This window comes from Grus americana, chromosome 1 (genome assembly GCF_028858705.1).
Source record: "Grus americana isolate bGruAme1 chromosome 1, bGruAme1.mat, whole genome shotgun sequence".
Classification (NCBI taxonomy): domain Eukaryota; kingdom Metazoa; phylum Chordata; class Aves; order Gruiformes; family Gruidae; genus Grus; species Grus americana.
In genome coordinates, this window is record NC_072852.1 from 9,466,267 (window position 1) to 9,493,175 (window position 26,909).

At 39.7% G+C, this 26,909-nt stretch overlaps 1 protein-coding gene across 4 annotated transcripts in view; it reads left to right on the forward strand.

Moving 5' to 3' along the window:
• The window catches only part of SEMA3D (semaphorin 3D), a 146,235-nt gene that overhangs the window by 13,486 nt on the left and 105,840 nt on the right, over positions 1–26,909 (forward strand). The window contains exon 1 of one of the 4 annotated variants that reach the window (XM_054830626.1): positions 5,092–5,113. The exons of the other annotated variants lie outside the window; for them this stretch is intronic. The gene's annotated coding sequence lies outside the window, so the exon portion shown is untranslated. Of the gene's footprint in view, positions 1–5,091; positions 5,114–26,909 lie in introns of those variants that run through there. 4 annotated transcript variants of the gene reach the window in all.

The following is a 26,909-nucleotide window of genomic DNA, read 5'->3' on the forward strand; positions in this document are numbered from 1 at the left end:
ATTTTAGTGAAAGATCCAACTTTATGATGGTGTTCATGTGTTTACTTTTATCACAGTAACACCTGAAAGTCCAACCTGGAATTTTGGCCTCGTTGTGCTATTACTGGTAAGTTAACATCTACTGGTAAGTTAACATCTAAAGAGAGCTTAGAGAAGAGCAATAAACATGAGAAGGGAGGCTTTGAGTCAGGTTTGATTTATGAGGAAAAATTAAAGGATTTGAGTGTGCATAGCTTATTTGAGTTTGACAAAGACGACGACATGACTGTAAATACTTCAAAAGTTTAATTCCAAAACCAGCAGAGGATTTGCTTAATGTTAAGGACATTCCAAAGGTTAGGACAGCAGCTCAGGAGACCTGGGGTTAATTCCATGACATATGTCCTCAGGCAAGTCATTTCTGCTTAGATCCTAGCAAATTCCTAAAGGCACCCAACTGCCGCTTCTTTGTCTACATCATTGAGTGTTAGTCAGCTGAGACTGAAAACCTAATTTAGACAATTAACTTGCTAAATACCTTTGCAGGTCTGGATCTTGGCCTCTACCTGCCTCAGCTATATATGTCTGTAAATGGGTAAAAACTACCCTTTGTCACAGAAAGAGTGTGAGAATAATAAATTCAGAAAGTATGGATGTTTAGATGGTGTAACAGTGGGAGTCATGCAAATATACTGTGCAGAAAACCTAATTAAGATGGGATTTGTTTCACTTGTTTGTAGTGTAAGATGGTCACCTAATATTCTTCTGTTTTCAGTACAGAGATGAGGTGCTCCCAAAGGCAATGTGCCCTACTCGGTGACAGTATCTGAGACGGGATGAATTTACCCCAGCAGTGCCTGTCTCCACCCTCTCTGGAGGGAGCCAAGACAATGCTTGAATTTTAGATGGTTGAAATTAGACAAGATGAATGTTATCTTAAGAATAAAAGGATCAAATAAAATCAACTCAGCTTGATTTTAAAGGGAAAAAATGCATTTAATGAGTCTATTTGCTGAAATGGACTTTTAAAAGAATTCCAGAAACCACCTCAAAGAACTTTTGTTTTCCTCCTGTTATTTCTCATAAAACATTCAGGATGTCTTTTATTAAAAACCAACTGCATGATAGATTTTCCACTTAGAATCATAGAATCATAGACTGGTTTGGGTTGGAAGGGACCTCAAAGCCCATCTAGTTCCAACCCCCTGCCATGGGCAGGGACACCCTCCACTAGACCAGGTTGCCCAAAGCCCCATCCAACCTGGCCTTGAACACTTCCAGGGATGGGGCATCCACAGCTTCTCTGGGCAACCTGTTCCAGTGCCTCACCACCCTCACGGTAAAGAATTTCTTCCTAGTATCTAAATCTACCCTCTCCCAGTGTAAAACCATTACCCCTTGTCCAATCATCACATACCCTCATAAAAAGTCCCTTTTCAGGTTTTTATGCCTTTCTCCTCTTTCATTGAAGCAGTTCTTGTTCAGACTAGCAACATCCAAAAGTGGTATGGTGCAAGAAGTACCAATGAATGTGGTAACCAGAAAGGCCTACATGCCCCAAGTTACCTAACACTACATTTGAAAATGTCGGCCTTAATGACTAAATGAGAGCTGAGCTCTTTTGGAAATACACTCCTAATGTCCCTTGCTTTAATACAACAACCTCATGGTGGTTGAAAATACTGTATTACCTCTAGGTGGTAGCTACCTCCTTGAAAATGACTGATCCTCAGCAAAAATACAATTATGGGGACTGTGAATTTAAAGAAAAAAAATTATGTAGGAAAATGAAAATTATTTGGAGAAGAGCTACAAAAATTCTGGGAGCTGTAATTAGAGCTGATGGAGGTCCATGTTCAAAGCAGCTGTAGGATGCTGGGGATCTGAGGAAAGGTTGAGCAACACAGACTCATGAGGAAGGCTGAGATGACCTATCTGAGGCCCCTGCTAACCCATGCAAATGCACAAGTTTGCACTTCAAAGAAAGATGAGCTTAATTAGTTTGTCCTGCTGTAGGCGTGACTCAGTGATAGAGGCATCCCTTGTATTGTTACATTCGTTACCCTGCAGGACAGCAACATCTTTGTGACTAGTTTACTCTTTTTGGTTTGCACTCTTCAAAGAAAAGGCCTGCTTTCAGGCTTTGTCCCTCTTGTTTTGGGAGCTCCCACCTCCAGCCTTGCCAGAGCTCATTTTCACACAGCTGGACTCTTATTTCCCTTACAACTGCTTGTCACTTGCGCACTTCACTGGCTCTGCAGGGAAGGGAAGGAGAGAGTCCCTTTGCTATTCAGCACTCTGTCTTCTGGCTCATCTATTGATGAAGAGGCAGGGATGAGTGAGCAATCAGTCACTTCAGGGACCTGGTATTAGAGAGCCTGTGGCTACATATGATAGTGGACTAGACTGATGCTTGGGAATGTCTAAAATAAGCTGAATTCAGAAGAGCAAAATGTGTTTGCAGGAATTTACGTTTATTGCTTTTTCTTGACCTTGCAAACCCAACACCTATTGCTTTGAGAAATCAGAGCTGAACTGTCCTAAGAACTTAGAGGAGGATTTAGGGTTTGCACAGGGGATCTAAATGTGGTGGGGATCTTATCTGGGTGTGGAACAATCCTGACTCAGATCAGGACATGAAATAAGAACTCCCAAACTGAAGAGTTGTTTTTGGGTCACAAGGCTATAAGCTTACAAGCCCATCTTCAGCCCGAATGAGATTTAGCCAGCGAGTTAAATGGGAGACACACCTATCTCTGGTTCTCCAGACAGCCTGGACTTGAACTAGGCACTATGTTACCAGACACTGTAAGGACTCTTGGCTGCTCTTGCTGCAGAAACACAGATGCCCGAGGCACTTATATTCTGCACTGTCAATGTGTAAGGTAATAAAGTCAGAGATTATGTGAATTGCACTGAGATCAGCTTCTTGCTGGGCTCCCTTGACACCCCAAAGTCCTAATCCTTCCCATGAGTGACCCCAAACCTGTGAATTCACATCTTCTGCTTTATGCCCTAATTCAGGGGCTTTGAATCATCCTCTGTAAATACCTACCTCTTTCCTCTGGTTTACATCCTCAGAATCTCATCTCGATGCCTGATGTGGCCAGTGAAAGATACTTCTTAGTGCCCAGTGCTTCAGACACACAGAGGACAACTCTGTGCATGAGTGCTTGTCCACAGGTCACTGCAGCTTGTAAAACACAATACAGAGGAGAGAGAGAAAGCAGACAACAGTGACAGGAGCACCACATTGCCTATATATAGCTAAGTAGCTGTTGTGCTCTGCCTGTTACTGTTATTAACAACTATCTCAATTTTTGCTGCTTCTGTTTTATCCATCTGGTGTCATTCATTACATACTTAGACTATAGGCTGCAAGGAGGAGAGGTTCTTGTATCCTCCTTCATAGTATGTGCAGCACTATGGGGTCCTGCCCCTGACTGGGGCCTCTAGGCACTATCCCAGTATAAATAATACATAAAAATAGATCAGCAGTGTAACATCGATCAAGAAAACCATACAGAGACGTAAACAGTGCTCTAGTATTGAATTGCTCTACTGTCTAATGTGGGGTTCGTGCAACAGCCTGCTGTAGTTTTCTGAATTAGAAGGCAGATCATACAAAGCCTTGTATCTATAGGCAATGTGCAGGGAGCTTGGGAGAAAACTATAATTACTAAAATTGGGAAGTGTGCCAAAGATGATTTACAAGTATGGGGAAGAATGCATCTTTTGTGATGTTCAGGACTTTATCAGGTTTATTTTGGAGGCTTTCCAAGATTAATAGCAAAAAACAGCCAAAAATTTTAAAGTGAAGCAATCAGACCAAATTTCAGCCGCAGCAATAGCTGCAATAGCCCAAGGGTTTTTAGCAGCTTCCTCTCTCTTGGCACAGCACTGATCATGTTGCGCTAGGTAGGATCAAAACAAAACAATTTATCTGAGTGATAGAGACAGTTTTTGAGCTGTGCAAGGGTACACAACAGAAATGGGTATTATTAATATTATGACCTGTATTACAGCCATTGTAAAGTTCATCTACACGCAGAGCCTCGTTAGACTACACACTATGTACAAAGAACATGAGTTAAAACTCCTCTGAAAAAAGTTAACAAGTATGTTAGAGAACAAAGATGTACCTCAGAAATGAGCTATTACTATTCTCATTCAGCTTGGAGTCATGAAGGTATAGTGATTTCCTCTTGCATCGTTGTAGATAATTGTTCCTTGCAATCGATTTGATGGGATCACTGGGGGCAGGGCATGGGGGGAGGTTGGAAGGTAGAAATGCCCTTGACAAGTCCATGGCCACCGAGGATTCATTTTTTTGTGACAACAAAGCATTGGACCTGTAGCACCAATTCTCAGATGCTTTTTGATAGAAACTGATTATAGTTATCATTTCCAGGTCCCTGATCCACTTTAATTTTAAAGATCTTTTTGTGCAAGTACTTTTCTATTTGACCATGACTCTGCCTGTTGGAGCTCCACGTCCATTTGGTAACCCTGACCGAAGGCTCTAAGGGGCAAGCTCTAAGTATCTCAACTAAGATGGTCATATAAGTTCTTTATCTAATCAGCAGGGAGGGAGACACCTCAGCTTCCCATCCAAGAAGTCTGAAGTGGCTGGGAGTAATCAGCCCCTGAAGTGCCTGTTTCTCTCTGATGGCTGTAAATGGAAACTAGATGAACTGACACCTAGTTTTCAGTTGACTAAATTTAGGATGAAGGAATCACAGTATTTCTTTAATTCTTTTTAATTCCTTTTGCAGACATTGGGTTATCAATGACAGCAAGAGCTTGGAAAGCAGCATCTCTGACAGCAAACCCCAGTCCAAAATTTTTAGTACACTTAGGTTGCAATGCTTTGAGACAGTGAGCTGGGGTGAATCTCTTAATTGTCAACACGGGAGCCTGTTTCAGTGCCAGAGGGTTCAGCCAAATAACCTCTGCACTAGGTTTCTTTTTTCTTTTGCCTCTCCCCTTTGTCTTTAGAGAAACATGCTGTTGCAAACTTGGAGCAGAGGTAGCATCTGCAGTCTCTGCTGCTGAACTGGGACGGGCTTCCACACTGGTGGCTGCTGGAGCTGATCTCCCCTGTTGTTCACTGACGGTGCTGCAGGACTGTATGGTATTTATTATAGGAAAATATACTAAATCATAGGATTAGATTTAGGATCATCACTGTCACGGCTGTTGAGCATCTGGGTGTCTGTTTGTTGAAGGAAGTATAACAGCTTGCTTGGTGCTTTTATGTCACATCACAAATGACATTAATAAGTTAATCAAAGAGTATGTGATTGAAGAGACTGAGGCATTTCCCTTAACTTCAAAGAGTTGAATTGGGCCTATTAAATCCAAAATTGTGTCTACAGGCATAATATACATATACAGGAAAACAAGGACAAACCTTCTTGTTTATCTGCTTTCCGTAGCACCTGCATTAGTATTTTACAGTTTAGCTGGAACCATGTTAGCCATTTTCCTGTTTTCCTTCTACTCAGGTTGGAAGAGGGAGACTTCTCTGTGGCATCATATAATTTATTTTTGTTAGCTTTTTGGAGGTCCAGCGACCCTGTAGGTGTAAGTGCTGAGAACTGTGCAAGTCAGACTCCTTGATTCTTTCTGTATCAGACAAACTGGTGGCTCCTGATTTCAGAGTTTCTTCATACTAAACAGAGTCCTTCAGTTCTGCAGAAGATTTTATAGATGCACGTAGGGAGACTGAGAGTCCTTAGTTTCCACAGATCCGAATAAACCTGTAGAAAAGGAAAAGGTTTCTTTCATTGCTCTCAGGAAGAGCTAGGCAAATAACCTGAGCAGCAAGAGAAGAGGTAAGAAGTTGCGCATTCTCCATTCACATCATTCACACTCACATGTTGGGAAAAGAATTCCCAGCACAAGAGTGGGCTCAAAATTAAAAAAAAAAAAAAAAGAAACATCCCCAAGGCTTTTGGAATAGGAAAAAGAAAAGAAGCTGCAGAAGCTCAACTCTCATGAATTGTTAAAACAAAACAAACAGCTGGATGGCAGAAGGGCTGTTCTTTGCCATAAAACATTTCCTAAAACTCCTTCTTCCAAGATCCATGCTGATTATTTATTTGTTTTAGTTTTTCTTTCTCATGAATTGATTTGATTAAAAAAATAATTAGGCATCTCATCTTCTGAATATGACGAGAGGATACTAGCAATAATTTTGCTAGCTTCTTAAGTGTGATCACAAGGGATTCATCACATATCCTTCTTTCTCTGTGGCCCTAACATCTTAAAAGCTCATTTCCCATTTCCACTCTCATTTCATTATGAGCCTTCTGTCCTGCAGATTAATTTCCAGCATGTACAGTAGCACTGAACTTAAGGTGTTTAAAGTAAACTGGCCAATGCTGACTGCAGCTGAGAGTGACTCCATGAACAGGTCCTCTGGCAGAAGGGAAGAGGTGGTGACATGTGGCACAAGGGCCGTGACAAGTACCGGAGGTCAGCAGTGCCCCCCTGTCACAGTGCTGCCTGCATGGCTTTTATCACCTCTCTTTCTTTTTTGAGGTTCATATCTCATGGAAGGTGAACTAAGAACATCTGTGGAGAAGCTGGTGAACTTCTACTCCAAAAGCATGCCCTCGAGCAGGATCTTGTAGGAGGACATTTGTGTGCACTGTACTGGATATCAGCTGTTTGCTGTTTTCTTCCAAGTTTGCCAAAGCTTCTCTGAAAACAGTCTTTCAGTGACCATAAAATGCAGTTGATATTTTTGCCTAGCACTGCTTTTTTAAAAAAACAGAGTTAAATCTCAGAGATTTCACCTGTAATTTATCTTCTCACACTCTGACAAAACCTAGAACCCTCTTACCTTTTTAATTTCTACCTGATGGTCATGTTAGCCTGATTTAGACATCTATATTCACACTGTTGGTTTTGCATGGTTTTGCCACGTCTCTTATTTTCCACGGAAGTTACACAATGAAAGGCAGTATGGTTTAAGTGCCAAAACTTGATGGGATGTTTTGCTGGCTCTGTCACTGACTCCCTATCTTGCTTGGCTGATGGCTTTAGTGGCACGTTTCCCTTGTGGGTGCAGGGACTCTCAAGCAGACCTCAGGGGAGACAGATGGGTCACATCTGTATTTGCAAGTCAAGCAAGGCCAAAAGACAGTATTGGCCTGCAATAGCCCGTGATGTTTGTTAACGCGCTCACTGGACTGGTTTTTGCTCTTGTCAACTAGCACGTTTCCAAACTGCTCTGCCATAAACTGGGGCGATGTGGAAGGCTTCCAGGAGGCAATATGGATGAGAGCACTTGGTTTTGAAGGGAAAGAGGGTTTAGCTGTGTAGACAGAAGCTGTGCCAGGCTGCTCTGTCTCAGGACCTGCAAACAGTGTCTGGCACATTTTATTTATTGATGCGGACTTAGGCTTGGAGTCTGGAAGCTCAAGTCAGAGCTGCACTGGTGTGACGGTACTGTATTCCTGTAATTGCACAGGCTTTTCCTCCACCCACCTTTTGTTTGTTTTGTCTCCTTAGATGTAAGCTCATCAGGGAAGGTATTGACGCTTGCTCTTTATTTGTAGAGTATTTAGTACCAAGTGGCCCCAACCTGCAAAGATTTCGATGCAAATAAAGGCAGTTGAATCTGCTCTTGGCTGTTTGCTTGCAGCTGGAGATGTTTTCTCTGACTATAACTGTACGGTTAAGGAAGGAACAAAGGGTAGCTACTTAAGAACTGTAAAACCTGCCTCGCTTCAGCCCTGGCTATTTAATTTTGTAGGCTTATGTTAGACCCTTAAGGTTAAAAATGTTTCTTTTCTTGTCTTGGCTTGAACAGTAAATGGAATGTTTCAAAGGAACAAAAAAAAAGAGCCGTACGATGCAGGCCAGAGTGATGCAGCCTTGCCTGTTTTTCTCGATCTGAGGCACTTTATTAGCTGGAGCGCAATATGGCCTGGCCGTCTCAGTTTCCATCCCATTTTTGGATGGAAAGTTGCACACCAAACAGGCGCAGAAGCAATCATTTGCTCCTGAATGGGTGGATGTTTGCTCGTTTTCTTTGCAGCATAACATTTTCTTCGTTAGAGTTTTCTTCACCCCTTCCTCCTCCATGAACGCCCCAAAAACTGCAGAGTAAACAATTTTGGCTTACAATGAACAAAGGTCTGAGATGATAAAGAGAAGTGGTGAATAAACTCTCCAAGTCTTATACCACACAGACTTGAACTCTGCGGAAGGGGCCGTATGCAGCAAGGTCAGGAGTGTGATGAAGTATGAGTTTGGAAGGGGAATCTGCTGGAGAGATAATATAACCCACTGAGTGATAAGTGCTGACGGACTGGCACCCTGATGTTTGAAGTGCTTTCCCTTGCGGCAGAAGTATGTCTCTGATCCTGTTGTGTTATGGCCAGACGCAGTCTGTTCTGAAAGCCTATACTTCTTCACATGGGGAGTCAGAAAGATTCAGGCTGAATGTATTTAACAGAATTTTGGGCCACGGTTAAAGATAAATTTTAAGGATTCGATACAGCCTTCCCAAAAGGCATTTGTAGCAATAATCATAAGCATATGTCAGTACAATAATAATAATTCACATTATTATTATTATATGTTTACGTTAATGTTTTTCTAATACTTCACTATTAAGTGACTATGTTTAGTTCACTAGTTCATGGAGAATAAAAGCATTAAGTTATGATTTCAAAAGGCTGATAAAACAATAACACTGCAGAAGTTCAGTCATCTTCTAGTACTTAACAAATTGGGAGCATTATTCAATCTGTCCAGGCAGGCTCTTGCATGGTTCCTGTTCTTCTCTGTTTCTTTCCTGTGGGTTTAGCTTGTGAGTGCTCCCAGTATGGCCACACAGGGAGAGGAACTGAAATAAGTGAGTGAGACCCAGAGTGGGAGGTGGAAGATTAAATGAAATGTCCTGGGACCTTCCAGGAGAAAGCTGCTCTGCTCTTTACCCAAACCTCAGTGACAGAAGAAGTATCAGAAGCTAGTCATGGATGGTTTGACAAATACAGGGTCTTAAGAAAGAGTACTGATATGTTTTCAGTTCCTTGAATCAGTTTGCTTCAGTTACATTTGTAAATTCATATATATAAAAAGGAAAGAATTACAAATTTTGTAAATAAAAAAGCTTGGGAGAGAGAAAAAAGGAGATTTTTCTTTTTTTACCTTTAGTTTCTAGTCTAGGACTGGTACAAGTTCCCCATCCCATTTCTGTATCACCAGGCAGCAATATTCTGTCACATTTTCAGAAGATTTCTGGTACCTGACATGGCAATTCTATAATCTAGTCTGGTTCTTTGACACCCACTGAGCAGAACATTTCACTGCTTTGGAAGACAAGAGGAGGCAGAGGTATAACCCTTAATGGTGTACAGGACTAATAAGGCCTCTCTTTAACTACTTGAATAGAGACGATATATCTGCCCAGATAATAGAAGAAAATACTGTGTTCATTTTGTTTAATACTAATAAAGCACGAATAGACATGTGGATATGTCAGTTTTCAGCGATTTCCAGCCATGCGCCCCTCCATTGGAAGCAATGAGAAATAACCAGCAAGTGCTTTCGTTATCAGCATCCCAAAGGATAACTGCACTTTCATTCCTTCCCACTCGCTAATGTATATGCACTAGGCTGCATTTTTTAATCATGCAGTCAGAAAGCATGTGTTCCTCAGAACCTCTGTGTCATTCCTAGAGAGGGTGGACACCAAATGAGAACGACACCAATGAAGTAGAAATATTGTCTTGTTATTTTTACATGAGCTTAATAAAGTATTGTGTTTGTTTTCCCTCTGCTTCACAGACTCACTGTGAGAGGCAGGATCACGGTGTTTGCCGTCACATTCCAGCTGTAGCGCTGACATTTGTAACTTTTCAGTTCTTGGCCTTGTAATCTTCTCATTTCATTTATCACGGCATCTCTTTTCTGCAGCATGACATTTTCTTTCATTTCCTCTCAAGTGAGACTATTAACACAATAAGGACATGTACACCTAACATCGCTAATATACTTTTCCTTTTTAGTAGCAGGAGGATAAGAGCCTGTTGCACAACCATCGGAGGGATTCATTCCTTTACCTCCTACCTCCTGAGGACCATGCTCAGACATGTCAGGGGTTTATGATGTTTCAGCAAATGATACTGGGTGAAGGGCATTACGTAGGGAGTAACTATACGTAGATCTGGAAATGGAGGAACAAAAGTAATTGTTCTAGTAATGGTTTTTGTTGGTTTTGGAAGCATTTATTTGGTCTGGGTGTAGTCAAATAGGTAAACAAATCATAGCACAGACCTACCGTTTTTCCTCCCATATGGGATCTGATACATAACTAGAATCAACAGAAGGCACTATGCAGCTCAGGTTGGTAGTTTCACCTTCTGGTGGTTACTGTTTGTCTCCGTTGCTTAAGCATTTATTTTCAAGCGACCAGGCTGCCAGCTTCTATTTTTCAGGTACCTAAATTGAATAGAAGTGAGCCTGAACCTTAGAGATATTATAAAATATTTTAACATTAAATTTATAAATGGCAAGCTCTACTTTCATTCAAATTATCTGAATGAATGTGCTCACTAATTATTCTGTCAAAAGAATTCAGAACTTGAACCAAGCCGATAAATTTAATATTTGTGTACTAGTGAACACAAGTATCACCAATATTATAGGGTCAGGATGGTCACGATCCTTTTCTACCTAATTAGTGCAACTTCACTGAAGTTAGTGGGCGCATGCCAATGTGTCCCTTACTGATTACTCTCTGCATTACTCTGATACAGCTCCATATTAGAGATTTTGTTATAAACCTTTACTATAAATTTCCGTTAATTTCACTAAAAAAGTGGAGACATTCAGTAAAATACAAGGGACTTAATAGCTGGGAAAAGACTGAAGAAGGCAAATGAGAATGAATAATCAGATAATCACTGTTTGCAACTGTAAGCTTTTCTAAAGTATTGATTACCACGATTTAGGCAAAAAAATTCCATTTTCACATTATCATGTTTAGAAATTGCGTGATCTCAAGAGGCTTGAATACCTTCAAAGGTATCGAACGTGGCCAATAGTATTACCACGGGTAATAGTATTCTTACAAATTTATGTATTTGATGTAAGTAGAAATGTATCTTCTTAGAAAAGGCAAATTAGCATTCATCTTTAATGCCTTGCGCGGATTTTAGAACATGGTATCTTCAGTATTTATTTCTCTAAATTAGATTCAGTACAAACCTTTCATGTTTACTTCTACAACTCATTTGCTCAGGAGAATCAATTTACCTGATGGACGCCTCTCGTGTAATGAGACAGCTATACGCCTTTCCAGAGATCCGGTTCATCTTTGTGAAAACAGAATTAGGCTGCCAGTATGCAGTTGTTTAAAATAAGCTCCACGCTTCACCGATGTGGTGGGTAAGATCATGACACAGTTTACAGATCTACACAGGATTTTAGAAGGAATTCATAGGGATTCCTATGGGGCTTGACCTTGTTGACAGTGTTATTGACATAACTCATTTTCTTCTGTTACACGATGGAAATCTAAAATACAGCCTTATTAAATAGCCTCACTGAGTTGTAGGAGGGTTACAACTTCTTTCAACTTTTTTTTTTTTTTAATTTAAATTTTATTTATTAACAAACACATTTTCCTACTAGGGGAATTTTCTGTGGGTAGAAATGAACCAACTATTTGATGCATCATGTGTGATTAAGAAATATTTCAATCTGAAAATTCTGCAATAAGTTTCCTATTTTTTCTTGGTGAGGAGGGTGAAAAGGAAAAAATAGGGGGGTAATTCTGTTTTTCATTAATATAATTCTGCTGTAACAACTGATACAACAATTATAAAAAGCTCTGTAAGAACTGAAGCTGAAAACTACAGTGCAGAAAAGGTGGTGTTGTTTTGCACTGTGACTCTTATTTTATACTTCAGATTTTCTCAGTATTGCACAGAACAAGTTTGGTGCACAGTTTAAAAAACAAATGGACTGCTAATCAATGACACTGCTGGTGTTTTTCCATTCTTGTGAGCGCTTCTGCAGAATCACTAACCATATCATGAACATTGTTTTGCAACAAACTCTGCGCCTCTGTAATTGATTGCTATTTCGCTGACTCTTCTCTTTTACACCAAAAAAAAGAACTATGGCCCTGCATTAAAATTAAAAATAAATAAATAAATAAAAAGAAATTACATTTTGGATTATTTTGGCTTAGTGTATTGAATGTGTTCCCAGAGATATGTCCCAGAATCTATCTTGTTTTGCAGTGATAGTTTATAATTAAACTTCTTGTTCCCTGGAGGGCCCTCGTTTTGGCTTTCTAAGAGTGAAAATGCAACGTGATAGATGTGTCTGTTGTTTCCACCTCAGATGAATGGAACAAATGTCCAGATTTGCCTAAATTACTGCCAACATGTAATCTTTAAAAATGAAAAAAAGAAAAAAAAAAGAAAAAAAAAGAAAAAAAAGAAAAGAACTGTAGAACTGTTTGTTTATTTGAAGGAATTCTGCCAGTATTTGGAAACAACATAAATGCAAGAACAAATGGTTATTTAATTATTTTAAAGCACTAGTATTGTATTTATTGGCCTATTGTTTGTGCTAAATTGAGCTGTTGTCATGACGTTACTCTTCTTAATACAACACACAAATATGCAGTTAATATCCTGAGGATTTTTTAAAAAGATGTTGCCCTGTCAGATGTCTGTCAGAGCTGGCTTTGTTGTGACAGTTGTGTCAGATCATCTTTAGTTTGGGTATTGTTCCTACAGCCAGTTCACACAGGGTAATCAGCTCAGCCCTTTTCCACTTCCAACTCTATTAAACCTATTTTACCACGTCTGGAGTGTTCCTCTCTCCCCCTCTGCTCCTTTTGCAGGTGCTTTTCACTGAGATGCCCTGCGGCTTCCCGGCAGTGGCACCGGGCAAAGTCCAACCCAGCAGGGCTGAACAGGGCTGTCAGATGGATAAATCAAGGTCCACAGTTTGGCTGATCAGGTCAAATTTTTTTTTTTTTTTTTTGTGGAGACGTTAGCTCAATACCTCACTAACGCATGAGTTCCCAGCCTTGGCTGTGGCTGATAGCATGTTACCATCGGAAAGGTAACATTGCCTTTTGGTCCCCTTCTGAAAGCTCTGCTTTTATTTTGAATGCTCCAGTTAGTGGAATTAATGCATGAGGGTTTTACAGGCAACATCCTGCCTGGAAGTACTTGTTGGACAAGGCTGAAGATACACTCAGGGTCGGGGTTAGTCTGACACGCAGGAAAGACGGAGAGGAGTTGTTGCAGAGTTTTGAAATTTTCTGTACTCCAACTTGGATATCAGACTGGGCCAGATCCCAGTGAGTGTATCTTTTAGTTCATTACTTGGACCTAGTGAATTTTAAAAATTAGGACAGGATTTTGAGACTGACCAAGCTCCTTCATTTGTTATTTGTTTCTCTGTCTGTCTTTGGATATACAGGAGAGTCATAGGTAGCTATCTTGCAGCAGTAGCCTTCTAAATCAAACATCAGTTTAGAGTTGGGTGCTGAACATGAGCATAGAGGTTTTGGGTGCCCAACTTTTCCTATTTAAGTAGCGAATAATTTCTGTTTCATCTAGATGTTCCTCCATTTTTGAGAGGAAGACTAACAAAAGGCAATAATCCCTCCCACGCCAGTCACCATGGTGTCCCAGGCACAGGCGTGCCCCAGTTCAGCTTGACACAGCCGAATACAGATGCAGTGGTGGTTTGGGGCAGTGCTTGTGGGAACAGGTGCTGGCCTCCACTTTGCTCAGGAGACCTGATCCTTTCTTGCTGTTATCCCCCCTTCATCTCTCCCAGTGCTCTTCCACCGTACGACAGCTCCAGCTGTCCCCCAGACCGGGGCTCCCCCTTTGCACTGGCACATCGCAGCTTTACGGGCAGCTTCGCTCAGGTCCCTGTCCATCTCGCTGGCTTCCTCGCACCGCCGAGGTTGCCCGTGACAAACGACAGCATTGGTTCCCAGTCTGGTTTCTGAGATTTTTCGCCGTGCCTCACGCCCCCAGAGTTAAGCAATTGCTGTTGCACGGCGCATTGAACTCTGCATGACCAGTGTGAGGGATTTCTCAACTGCGGCATCCTGCAGCACAGCACCAGAGCCTGTCTCCAATTAGCTCGGGAGCACAATTCCAGACACATGTAGTTGGTTGAGCAAATGCTATTTGTTTGTTGGGTGATGATGTTTTTCTAAGCTTATGCTTTATTCATAGCATGAGTGACATTTCTGCAAGAGGTGGTGATATGTCTCTAGGTCTTACGTTTTTTTCTGGTTTTTGGAAATATACATCGAACAGCTATAGCAGTGCATATTAGATGACTTACAAATAAAATTGCAGTGATAACCAGGGACTTATACCTTAAATTAAACAAATATAGTCACTAGGTTTTAAAAACAATATGGCATTACTATGATGAAAGATACACTTCTGATTCAAGGATGGAATAGGTCTCATTTTTAAATTTAATTTTATATTACTACTTTGTGATTTTCATTGTTGGATTAGTCATGGGATTTAAATGCACACCTTTTAAAATGAAATGTAGAAATATGAATATTTAAACAATTCAAGATCACTATGTACATTATTACCTTATCTACAAGACAATTTCATATTTGCTTTGATCCCCTTTGATCTCAAACAGATAGCAACCAGCTTTCAGTACTGTCTCTTCACAATATTTCTTTTTCACTATTCCCATGCCTTGGACTAAATTGCTCCATTGAAGATGTTCAGTGGCCCAAATGACAGTATTTGAATTCTGAATTTGTTGGATCTCTCATCCTGTTTTTTCTTGTGGCCTGTTTTCAGATTAATAATGTGATAATAGATTAACCTCAGGAAAAAAAAATAATAGAAATAATGTATATTTTAGCATGTTAGCCCAATAATACTATTGTGCAACATCAAAAGGATAAAACTGTGTGTTTCTCCAGTGCCCTGAAAAGAATACCTTTTTTAAACCTTTGCCTCATAGAGATTTATACTCCTCTGGGAATGCAAGTGATACCAAGGGCAGCAGCTTTTGAGTGCAGCTGCAGTTATCATTAAAAGAGATAAGCATTTGAAGGAATTTTGATATTTCATCCATGCTTTGATATCAAATGTCTGTTGTGTGAAATACAGAACAATGCCAGCAAAAATATAGATGATCATTGATTGGTACTTTCTGCTTCATTTAAAAAAAAGCCTCTGAAATGCATTCTATTTTTAATTTTTAAGAAATAAGATCATAATAAGCTGGAAACTAATAATCAGGCACTGTGAATGACAAAAATTCCCTATGGAACAAGACACAGATATATGTACCTTGCATGCCCGTATCTGAGTATGCACAAGTTACTTTTCTGTGAACCTTGCATCATTTATATCGTTAGTCTATTATGGCTATAACAACATTACAAATCACTTTAAAACTTCTTTTGCACTGGCAGCCAGAAGTTTGAATCAAACACATTGAAGGACATATAGAAAAGGGGGCATTTGTGAGATTCTAGGGTTCACATATTACAAAGCAGTACAGTGTATACCTTCTGTTTGTATTTAACATTCCTTACCTAGTAATATGAACCTAGAGAAAAATAAGATTTTTATATAAAGTCTAAAAGCCTAGAAAATTAATGACTAGTTTGAAGCACTGCCTTCAGCTTTCACAGATTTCATTGAGAAGTGAGGAGGCACTACACTGAAGAAGATGCACAGTAGCCTCTGCAGGATTGACTAAAGCAATGAAATCTGTGTCCTGCATGAGTGATGAAACATTAAAACATAGCTAAAAGAATACTAATGTTAGATTGGGACGTTCCTTGTTCATTGCAACTCCTGATTTATCTATTATTAGATGTGCTTTTTTTTTTTATAATTTAAGCATTGCTTTTGCTAAATGTCAGTCTCAGAACTTTGCACCCTACACTTTGACAAGAAGTGATGGTGTAAAATTGGTGGGAAATGAAGCTTTAGCAATATCCCTTCTCCTTTTGCCATTCTCCCAAAGCAAAACTTGGAGACTCTCTGAAGCCATTTGACAGCATTTACTATTGATCTACAGCCTATGTCTACATTTTCTTTTTTTTTTTTTTTTTTAAATTATATTCAACCAATTGCTCATATTAATAAATCTGCTATCCAGCCATTATTCAACTAAGAAACAATGTAACTTAACTGTATTTTTTTGTTCCTATTGCAAAATCTTGTCTGTCTTTTTAATTTACTTTTTTTTTTTTTTTTTACTTTTTCTGAAGGCAGAGTGGATTCAGACACAGTACCTGCCAAACTTGGACAGACTTCAGACATAGGTTCCAGTTTTTAACAGTCTCTAGTGATTTGTGGTCCAGATTCAGGCAACTTTGAACATGCCGATATTTTTTAGGCATTTAATATTTGGGAGTCAAAAGTCATATTGGCATGAAGGAAAATGTATAAATGCAGTCTATAAGCCCATGAAAGTATGTCGTTGCATCGCAGCTGCTTAACAAGTTATCGCACATCAGCTGAAGTATTCGAATTGTCTGTCCATGCACTTGAGCTTGCCCAGAGTGAGGTAAACATCCATGTGCTCCAGGGATTACTCATTAAATGAAGCAGTATGGTTTAGTATTGAGAAGTCTCTGCTGTCATTCCATTATTTTCTACTTTAAAGACAAATTTACTCTGCATAAGAGTAATTTTAATTACGTGATTTGCTGTGTGTGTATGATGTTAGATATTTTTCAATTGCTCATACAGACTGTAGACAAACACATATGTATGTGTGCACACAACACTTTCCCTGCTATAATTAGGTATTTCTGGCACTTTGCTATAGCAGGATCAAAGCCAAATTGTAGCTACCTTTGGAAAAATCTTAAAAGTCACTGTAATTGAAAAAGGAGGAGTAATTTTTCTGTTTTAAAACTTAATGTGGATTTTTTTTTTTTTCAGAAAATGTAATGTTTTCTGTCATCGTTTTAATGTTAGTTTTTTGATGAAAAAGGTCAAGGAACTTTTGAATATGTGTATTTTTTTAAATAGCTCTGAAATTCACTAGGCAATGACAGAAATGTCATTACATTATTGTGATCCACTGCAGATATTAATTTAACTTGAAATTTGACTTTTGATAGATATAATCAAAAGAATGAAATAACTTTTAATTCTAAACAAGTAAATATAACTAATGTGATCCTTTGGAGTAATTACAGTTTATAATAGTGAGTTGACATCTTTGTTGTTGTAAAAGGAAAGGAACTTTTTTCCATAGGGCTCACTGCAGCATTTCTATGAGATGTAACCCGTTTGGATATTTGCAACCCCTTATGATTCACTATGATGTGGGATATTGCTAAAGAAGCTGCATTCTGGCAGGCCCTTGAACTGACGACTTTACATGTGCGAAGTATAAGTATGGGGTATATAAAGTACAATTGCTTCTTAGTATTTATATTTGTCTACTGCTCCGCTAGACTATAACAAACTCAGATAAGGAATCCCTTTCACGAGCTGTAAATTTCAAGTTCTGACCTACTGACTTCATGAGAGTAAAAAGTCTCTACTGGGAGTAAGATGTTCATCATGTCTTAACATAAAGTCCAGGAGTCAAGGAAACGCTTGACTGAAATAAAGAAGTAGCTCATCCACTCTGCCATTCTGTCACCAAGAGTGGGTAAGACCAGATGTTTCAATGGAAAACATAAATCTTCACAATTTTACTGTTCTAAATTACAAGATATTGTTTCTTACAGCGCTCACACCTTGAAACATAAAGATTAATAGAGCTTACAACTGTATTTCCACATAGTCACTTGATAACATAAATCTTAAAATACACTTCTTAAATTATTTATCTTAACAATTTTGCAAACAGAAGATTTTAAAGATATATTATCAACTTGTGCAAAAGTAACACCCTTTCCCCCCTCTCCTCCCCTTTATTTCATTTATAATGAGAGTAAAAGTTCTAAATGTGAGAAAACCTGGCCATTTCAGTACAGTAAAATTGAATTTTGCTGCAACGTGAGAGAGGCAGAGGGCCTTGTCAGGGAGAGAGGTGACAGACCTACACAACTGCTGCATACTGGGATGCTTTTTCCACCCTACCACCTGAAGGTGTTCACCAAGAACAGTGAGCGGGAGCCCTTCTGCTACTGGTGTTGAGCCACTGTTGGTTGTGAAACCTGAAGGGTTTCTCTCTCACTGATCTAAGCTGTGATTTTACCCCACCCATGTATTTGCCAACCTTGGAACTTTTTTGTTGGCATGTTCAAAGCTGGTCCTGGATTCTGACCAAAGATTTAGATGTGAAATTTTACATCTCATCTTGTGTGGCGATCACAGCAAGGTATTTTTCTTCGGCAGCAGTTATTGGAGCTGACCACTACTATCACCTTAATTATCTCTAGCCAGTTTTCTCTTAATTTCCCAGCCACCCTGTGAGTCTATTATACAAAGCAAAGTAAGGAGGTAGCATGTATAATGTCTCTAATGTGAAAACAGTTGGATGATCATGACAATTCAGTCAGAATCTTCCTATTTTTATTGCCAAGTAGGATCTACTTTCTGGCTAATACTATGAAGGTGGTGGTATATGAGGGGAAATTAATATGTTGTCACATTACGTTGTTGGTATTGGAAGTGGGTCTTCATGCATTGGGTAGTAGGCATAAAAAATGGTTTGCCAGATGGTGTTGCAGATGCAAGAATTTTACAAGGGCTCAAAGGGAGGCTGGACAAGTACTTGAAAGTGATATCTACTTGGAGGTTACAAAATAGACAAGCCATGGTAGGCTTAGCAAATCTCCTAGGCTGAAAATAGATGGAGAGAAGGGGGAGCACAAAGGGTGGGGAAATATCGTATATGAATGTTCTGTTCTTATTCTTCCTTACACTTACTGTTGAAAACAGACTAGTAGACTGGATGAGCCTTCAGTCTTGCCATTATAAACATTTTTATGTTCTTATTTAAGTAAGGAGTTGTTGTGTGAGAGGCTTTTTCTGGAACAGGAAATGAATGTTGAAGGTGGAGAAAACCCAGAACTGCTTAAATGTAGAAAATCAGTAACGTGTTTTGTGATACATATTGCTAAGGAAAGCAAATTGCGAGAAAACTTGAGTGTTGAAAGAAGCTCAAATGTGATTACTTTCTCAGTTACAGACTGCATAGGTTTGCAGTCTTGCTTTTTAAGCTTTTCCATTTCATCTTATATTACTGTGAGGAATAGATTTGCATTGTTTTCTTGGTTATTTCTTCTGGTAATTCTCCAAGTACGTACAGAAGGCGTTTGCTGATCTAGCTGCGTATCTTCTACGTGCTGCTTTCTAAACATGTAGCCAAACTTCAGTTCCATAACTTGTGCTACGGTACACATATATTATCGATCAACAAAGAAGCAATCAGCTGTAGCAGCTATGTCTGCTAGAGATGTTCCTCTTTTCCAGAAAGGAGATTGTTATGTGGAACAATTAAAAGGGACACAGTCAATTCATAGTTCATGAGCCAATTCAGTGACTCATAATATTGAAATTTATTATGCACATAAGGAATTTATTTTAATCTTGGGTTTTTTGTTTTTTGTTTTTTTCATTTGTCTCATCCTTTGTTAGCATTGGCTTTGCATGCTGGTTTCTTATCTTTTTATTGTTTTGTGTTTTTTAATGTTTATACAAGCACTTCTGAAAAACAAGAATGTGGCTGAGGTGCCTCTAAAGGAATAGAGATGCCAAGGTTTGAGTGGGCTTTCTGAACTGACTCACTCTGCATGTCCTGACTGCCAGAGCTGGGTTAGAACTTGTAAATGTTACTGGAAACAGCCTACTTTCTTATCATCCATAAAATTTAAATTTGCCTCCGGCAGAATTGTTGCAAAAAAAAAAAGTTTTAAAAAAGTTACAGTTATCAATAGTGTTATTTGTTGTTCTTAATATGATGAGACTTAATGATGATGGTGAAAATTGTAACTGTCCTTACTCCCAAAATTGCTCTACTTAAGAAGCACAAAGTTCTGCTGCAGTGTTTTTCTTTGCATATTTTAATATTTTGGCAGATGATATAAGCCACAGACTTGTATCAGCAGTCTGAAATAACTGCTTCCTGATCATTAGAGTGATTACAACCCACAAGCTTATAGATACTCTGGAACCTGTCAAGAAAAAATGCTGTGAGAAGGTGTTTTTCCAGAAAGTCCATCTGAAAGCAAAACTGCTTTTTTCCTCCTCCCAGTTTATTAGTGGTGTGAGACTGTAGCAGTTTAGCAATAATTTTCTTGGTACAAGTTGTTAGTCATTGTTCTTTTTAGATGATGCTTTCAGTAGGCTTTTTTTGGTCATAAGTGGCACTTCTGTCACCCTATGTCTTAGTCAGTCAGAGATGTCCAGAATTATAAAACTCACAGTTTACATGCATGTGTCTATGTTTTTCCTGGATTCCAGAGAAATGCGACTATTCTGTGTGTCCTAGAAAGGGAGTTGTGAGACCTCACCCTGCATTGCACATTACACAGAAAGAATTAGCAATGAGCTCTTTCTGTGCCTCAGGAGGAGCACAAAGCAGCTGTAGTGGGACTAAGGGTCTAGACAGCTGATCTCATTGAAGATGGAAGATGGTCAGCACAACAGAGAAAATGTTCGATAGCTTGTCAATTCTTGACCCTGAGGTCTAAGAGACTTCCATTCCCTCCGACAAATGCTGATCCCCATTAATATGAATGGTTGAACTTCATTTGACATCAGTCAGTCCTGGGTCTGAGTGCAAGTACATTATTCCCTGGGCTATTAATGCAAGTCACACACCCCAGCTGAGCAGACAAGGGAAGCAAGTTTCCAGTAGTCATTGTTTTGCTTTTGCAGTACTGTGTGAAGATGGTCAATAGGTTTATTCCTCTGTAACCATCTTCCATGCCTGAGTATCTTCAAGATATTTGTTGCATTTTCTAAAGTTCATCTTTACACTTGTGCGTGTTTATTTAAAACTGATACGCTGTGTCAGGTGGCTCATGCAACTGGGTAGAAAGAAGCATATTGTGTTTAAGATATTGGCATTGATAACTTTTAATTAATATAATCTGATTCCGCTCCTTATTCACTTCAAGTCCTCCTAGGATGGCTACTGAGTACATTTAGCGTCAGCTTCCCCAGCCGTGAAACTGGAATAGTAAGAATACATTTCCTTTGCAAAGACTCAATATGTATGTATTAACATGTACTAGTCACTATATATTTTAAATTGGATGTATGAAAGGTGTCATATAAGTTTTAAAAACTACATCTTGTTGGGGTTTTATTCCTCCGCAGGCACAGGAATTTCAATTTTGTACTGCAGATTTAAAAAAAAAAAAAAAAAAGAAAAAATCAAGCTTTAATTTGACTAACAGGTTATCACCTATCTCCTCATTTCAGAGGTGGTTACTGTTAAGTTTGCTGAAGGACCCATGGACTAAGGCTCCTTGTGAACAGCCAATATCTAGTTTTTCTGATGATTTATTCCTAGTAGTTCTGCTTTTCTGGTTCCTTGTGAAGAAATTGCACTTCACAGGGTCTGTCCGTGTAAGGCTTTTCTATAATGCATGCTTATTTAGTTAGTTGTTATATTTGTAAGCTCCAGCTGCAGCCATCACTCTCTAAATCTGTCATTGAAGGATTTTGTTTTAAATTCTCTCTGGCTTTGTTTTCAGATGTCTCTGAATTCCTCCCTGTGTTGAGTCACAGCTGTGAAAAGAGAAATCTACCTCTTTAATTCAAGGGGTCAGTGGTTTAAAAGCACTAAGGCCTGGTGGGGAACAGCTTAAGGAAGATAGTTAATCATGATGATCCCAAGGGGTTTCATAATCTTACATAGGGCCCATCTGACATGAAGAGCCCTGGACATCTTCCAGCCCTGGTTTCTTTGAGGGGTGCCTGTTTTACCAGGGAGTGGGATCCCCTACAGAACAAGCACCTGTGGTGGATGTTTGCCACTTGCTCAGTCATGGCTATGGAAACACAACTTAATCTTCTCCACCACATCCCTTTTCTAGCTAAGCCGGCATGGAAGACCAGTCCTTTCTAGTAATTTTTCTCCACACAACCTTGAGAAGCATTTCACGTGGTAACTACAGTGGCTTCCACTGCGTGATCCAACTGAGATGATAGACTGTCAGAAATTTGGACAGAAAAGAGAGATCAGGCTGGAATACACAGCTGATATTTTGTCTTCTGGGTGAGCAGAACTTGTTGATTTAGTTTGGCTGTCAGCAGTTCATCCAGTGGTGTTTCTCACCCAGCTTCCTCTTCTAGCTCCAGTGGGGGAAACCTGGAAGAAATCCCCTTCTTGTCTCATCAGTGCAGACAAAAGCATTATTTCAAATACAGTGTCAATAATTTTCACACTCAGTTCTGTGTTTAGTTCTCATGGGATGGGCAAACCAGGACTGTGTGGGTGAACGATACCTGGCAGCCTTGACATACTGGATTAAGTTATATAGCTAATGCAGTGTCTGTACCTATTTTGTATGCACTTCACCTCTTCTATGCACACATTGCTATTCTTGATCCAGGGATTTATGATCTGCTTGTGAATAAGCTCTAAAATTACTGCAGCTTTTGGACAGTTTTATAAAAGGAATTTTATAAAATAAAGAAAAAAAATTCCTAATTTCAGTCAGATTTCAGTAGTAAAGGAGTTTATTTGTCAGCAGACCAGGTAGGCATTGCCCTCATCAGAAGAGTCCTTGGAAATATAAGGGTGATCACTAAAGAGTAGGAAAAGTCATTTGATAGCTGTCAGAGCCTTAAGTTGATCAGTGGAAAGGTGTTGGATGTTGCTGAAGACCTTCAATGTCTGATCTGGTTCAGTGATCCCTCTGTCCATTAGCTGTTGAAAGAACTAATAGAAAAATTTAGGTTAGAAGGAACATCAGGAGGTCATATGGTCCCATTTGCAGCTCAAAGGGTGGATAACTTCTGCTATGCGTCAGATTGTTTAGAGCTATGTCCAGCTGAGTTTCAAATGCCTGCAAACATGGAGAATTCACAACTTCTCTGAACCCCTGTTCCAGTGTTGACCACCCTTGTAGGGAATGAAGCCTCAGAACTCCCTCAAGATTGAGACTACCTCATTGTTTTAGAGGACAAGTATCTACTGGGGAAAAGGAAACTAGAGGTGGTGTTTTACATCCTACATTTTCTGTATTAATCTTCTGGTTATGGTAACTCCCCAGTAACTAACTAGTTAACTGTCTAAAAAGCTTTGCTATTTTTCAGTGAAGTATTGATTCATCCATGCACTCTGTGTCCTTACTTTGTCCTCACGAGACAAAGGAAAGTTATTGTGGTTTTAAACCAAAGTGGAAATAGTTCTGCATTGAATGGAGGTGGTGATGCCTGAATTCTTGTTTTCTTTTTCAGTATGGCTGTTTCAGATTCCAGGAACGGTCATGCTAGCACCCTGCACAAAGCAGCTTAAAAATAGACCAGCAAAACAACTCTATTGCACCAAATATAAATTGATTTCTGCTGCAACACAAGCAGAAAAATCTCTTAGGGTCTGGTAGCAGCATGTCCTAAGCCTTGGAAATGGTAAAGTTGGTGATCAGTGAACACAGGACTGTTACAGGTTTGATAACGTGCTGTCTGAACTCACACCAGTCTCACATTAGTCATTACGCGGCTCTGTGAAGTTCTTGTTTATGGAAAATGAAACTGTGATTGCTTGTAATTTTCTGCAGTTTGCACAAGGGCTTAAATCAAGAGTAAAACACTGGAAGAAGTGGTATGTGAGTCATGAATCTCACCGCAGGAATCACAGCCAGCGGTGTGTAGTCTCTGGTGAGAAGGGTGGCTGGGTGACTAAGGCACTGCCTGGACGCCGAGGGGATGTGGGTACTGGTCCTAACTGCTGGTGTGACCTTATGCAAGTGATGTCATCTCCTATGGTAACATTAAAAAAATCAATTAACTCACAATGACAAGGATAGAGGATAGAGAATAGAGGCATTAAAGCTTTTAAGCTGCTCGGGCGCTGTGGTGATGAGTACCTGAGGGAAACCCGTCGAGAGGAATAGGTCCACATTAAGTTAGTGAATTGTGTAAGTTTACAAATGGGATGTGTTATAGTGGTTCTGCTGGTTCCCTGTCACACGTTCTCCAAATGTAAACGAAATCAAACATTTAAAAAAAACTTGGAAGAAAGCAAATGCATTCAGTCTAACAATATAATAACTGGGATAATGTGCCAACACAGATCGCTGCACTGCAGTGTACACGTTCATATGTATATTATTTTACATATTGGCTGCACAAAATGTTGATCCAAAATTAGTTGGACAATGGATATAAACCCCCCTTCTCCAGCAGAGTTCAAGTAGATAGTCATGAATTATTAAATCAAAATTTGTTGGAAGTGTAAATTAAAATCCTTCCGGCATGTCTCTCTCTATACTGCAGTTTATATATTAAAGCCCTGCAGACTGCAGTACAGAGTTCACTGACAGTGCATCAAATAATGAGGCCATACGTTGACGAAAGGAATTCTGTGAAAATATGCCATTGGATATACAATGAACACATTTGATCAAAGCCCAGCTGCCATGTGAAGTGCACATTTTTTAACCATCACTAAACTGTATTAGCCTGAATTCTTTTGAAAACTATCAGATCAGACCTTTACACAGCTGACAATGAACTAAGTAATACTGGCAGTTAATGAAACATCCTATCAGGATTAGTACAATACAAATAATTCAAAAAATGGTTAATTATATTAAGATGCCAGATACAACATGCAGTTGCCTGTCCTTAATATTTGTAACATGCTAGTTTTCTCTGAGAGTCCCATAGGCAGCTTTTAGATACAGCTGGAAAATCTGTGAGTGCCTACAAGCATTTAAGCAAAATTCCAAACTAGTTGGCAATACATTTCTGCTTACATCAGATAAATCTAGCTACAAATTTTAGCACAATAAAGTTTTGCTGTGAAATTAAATTAACAGTATAAATATATTTGTAAATGTAAATCCTCATTCCTTTATTTCTTTCAATTTTGGGGAGGGTTTGTTTTGTTTTTTTCTGATTGAGGGTTTTTTTTTAGTAGGGTCTGCTGATTGAATGGGTGGGCTGGGTAGCAGCGGACAGAAACAAGGTATTTCTTCCTGCACATGGATTTGGTTGGCTAATGGTGCCTCCAATGCATCTAGAGCTGAAATGTATAATATATTGTTGTATAGAATGCAGTTAATGGAGCCATACAACAGTAGGAGCTGGCTTAGGTCTGGATTGCTTGGATAAGGACAGAAGAGCCCTACCTACTTGCGTCTATAGATATATCCATGCAAACAGCTCATTGGCTCTACACTTGCAGAGCATGTACTATTATTTACCTTGCTGCTGTATCATGCCTAGAAGTAAGTCTGGGCTTGATTCATGACAAATTTCACCAGGGTGCTACAACATCTTCCCATCAAGCTGGGATTTTCAAAAGCATGCAAAAGACATGGTAGGGCAAGTCTCCGTTCAAGTAAGTAATCTGTAAAATACCCCATTGCCACTAGTTACTGGTGACCCCAGAACTACCAGCCAGTCCAGACCTCTGGTAATAGAACTGTCACTGCTAGAGGACTCATGCTCCACCCCTGCAGATGTTGGAAGGTCTCCTATGAAAGGAGGTACAGAGAACAGTTTTTCCATAGCAAAACATTGGCCAAAACTCCTGGAGGTGAAAAAGAGACTGTAATCCTTCCTTTGAGTTGGCCATCGTAGGTATATGTTTCTTCCAACAAAAGAATGGCAGTTGCAGGGTCAGTGGTTTAGCTGGCTTGACAGTGCTGCCTGGGGTTAATTCAGGTTGTAGCAGGACAAATGCAATCTGTTAGTATTTAAATGTTCAGGCAGGTCTCCCCAGAATGAGCATTTCTTTTCTCTGATGGCCATTATGACACTTTTCTGGCTTTTCAGTATTTTCTCAACAGCAGGCCAAGGCCGTTCCACAGGCAAAGCTTCCTGCATGCATTCTCTCCCTGTCTACTTTATTCAGAGCTGAGCCAAGCCACCCCAACTGCTGCAGGTGGTGACAGACATTTTAGAGGAAAATTTTCTGGCTTTCTTCAAAAACCTTCAGATGTCACGGTACTCAGCAGGAAGCGGTTTTCATCTAGTCTACCTTTTCATTAATGTCTCTAGGAATTTTCATCCTACTGCCCTTTTCTTTGCTTGGATACCAAAGTTACAAAACCTGTCTTAGAATCACTTTTCATGGCTTGAGAAGTTTTTCTGGTCTGCTGGGGAAACATGCTATACTTAAAATAATGTAACACTGAGGTTTGGCTTAGGGTTCCTTTTGATTCTTGTGTGTTGCTAAATCGTGCCATACACTGCTTTCTTCTTTGGCTTGTGTTTTTTCTTTTTCTTTGTTTTTCTTTTTTACAGACGTAATATCTGAAGTCATAGTTCCTTCCACCAAAAAAAAAAAAAAGAAAAGAAAAAATCCGTCTGAGAGGCACATGCATCTCAAGTGAAAGACATGTAGATATTTATGTGCAGAAGATATCAGTTGCACATCTGACTGGTGGGGCATTTTATTCATCTGCCTATATCATAGAATCATAGAATCACAGAATGGTTTGGGTTGGAAGGGACCTCAAAGCCCATCTAGTTCCAACCCCCCTGCCACAGGCAGGGACACCCTCCACTAGACCAGGTTGCCCAAAGCCCCATCCCACCTGGCCTTGAACACTTCCAGGGAGGGGGCATCCACAACTTCTCTGGGCAACCTGTTCCAGTGCCTCACCACCTTCATAGTGAAGAATTTCTTCCTTATATCTAATCTAAATCTACCCTCTTTTAGTTTAAGGCCATCACCCCTTGTCCTGTCACTCCATGCCCTTGTGAACAGTCCCTCTCCAGCTTTCCTGTAGGCCCCTTTAGGTACTGGAAGGCTGCTCTAAGGTCTCCCCGGAG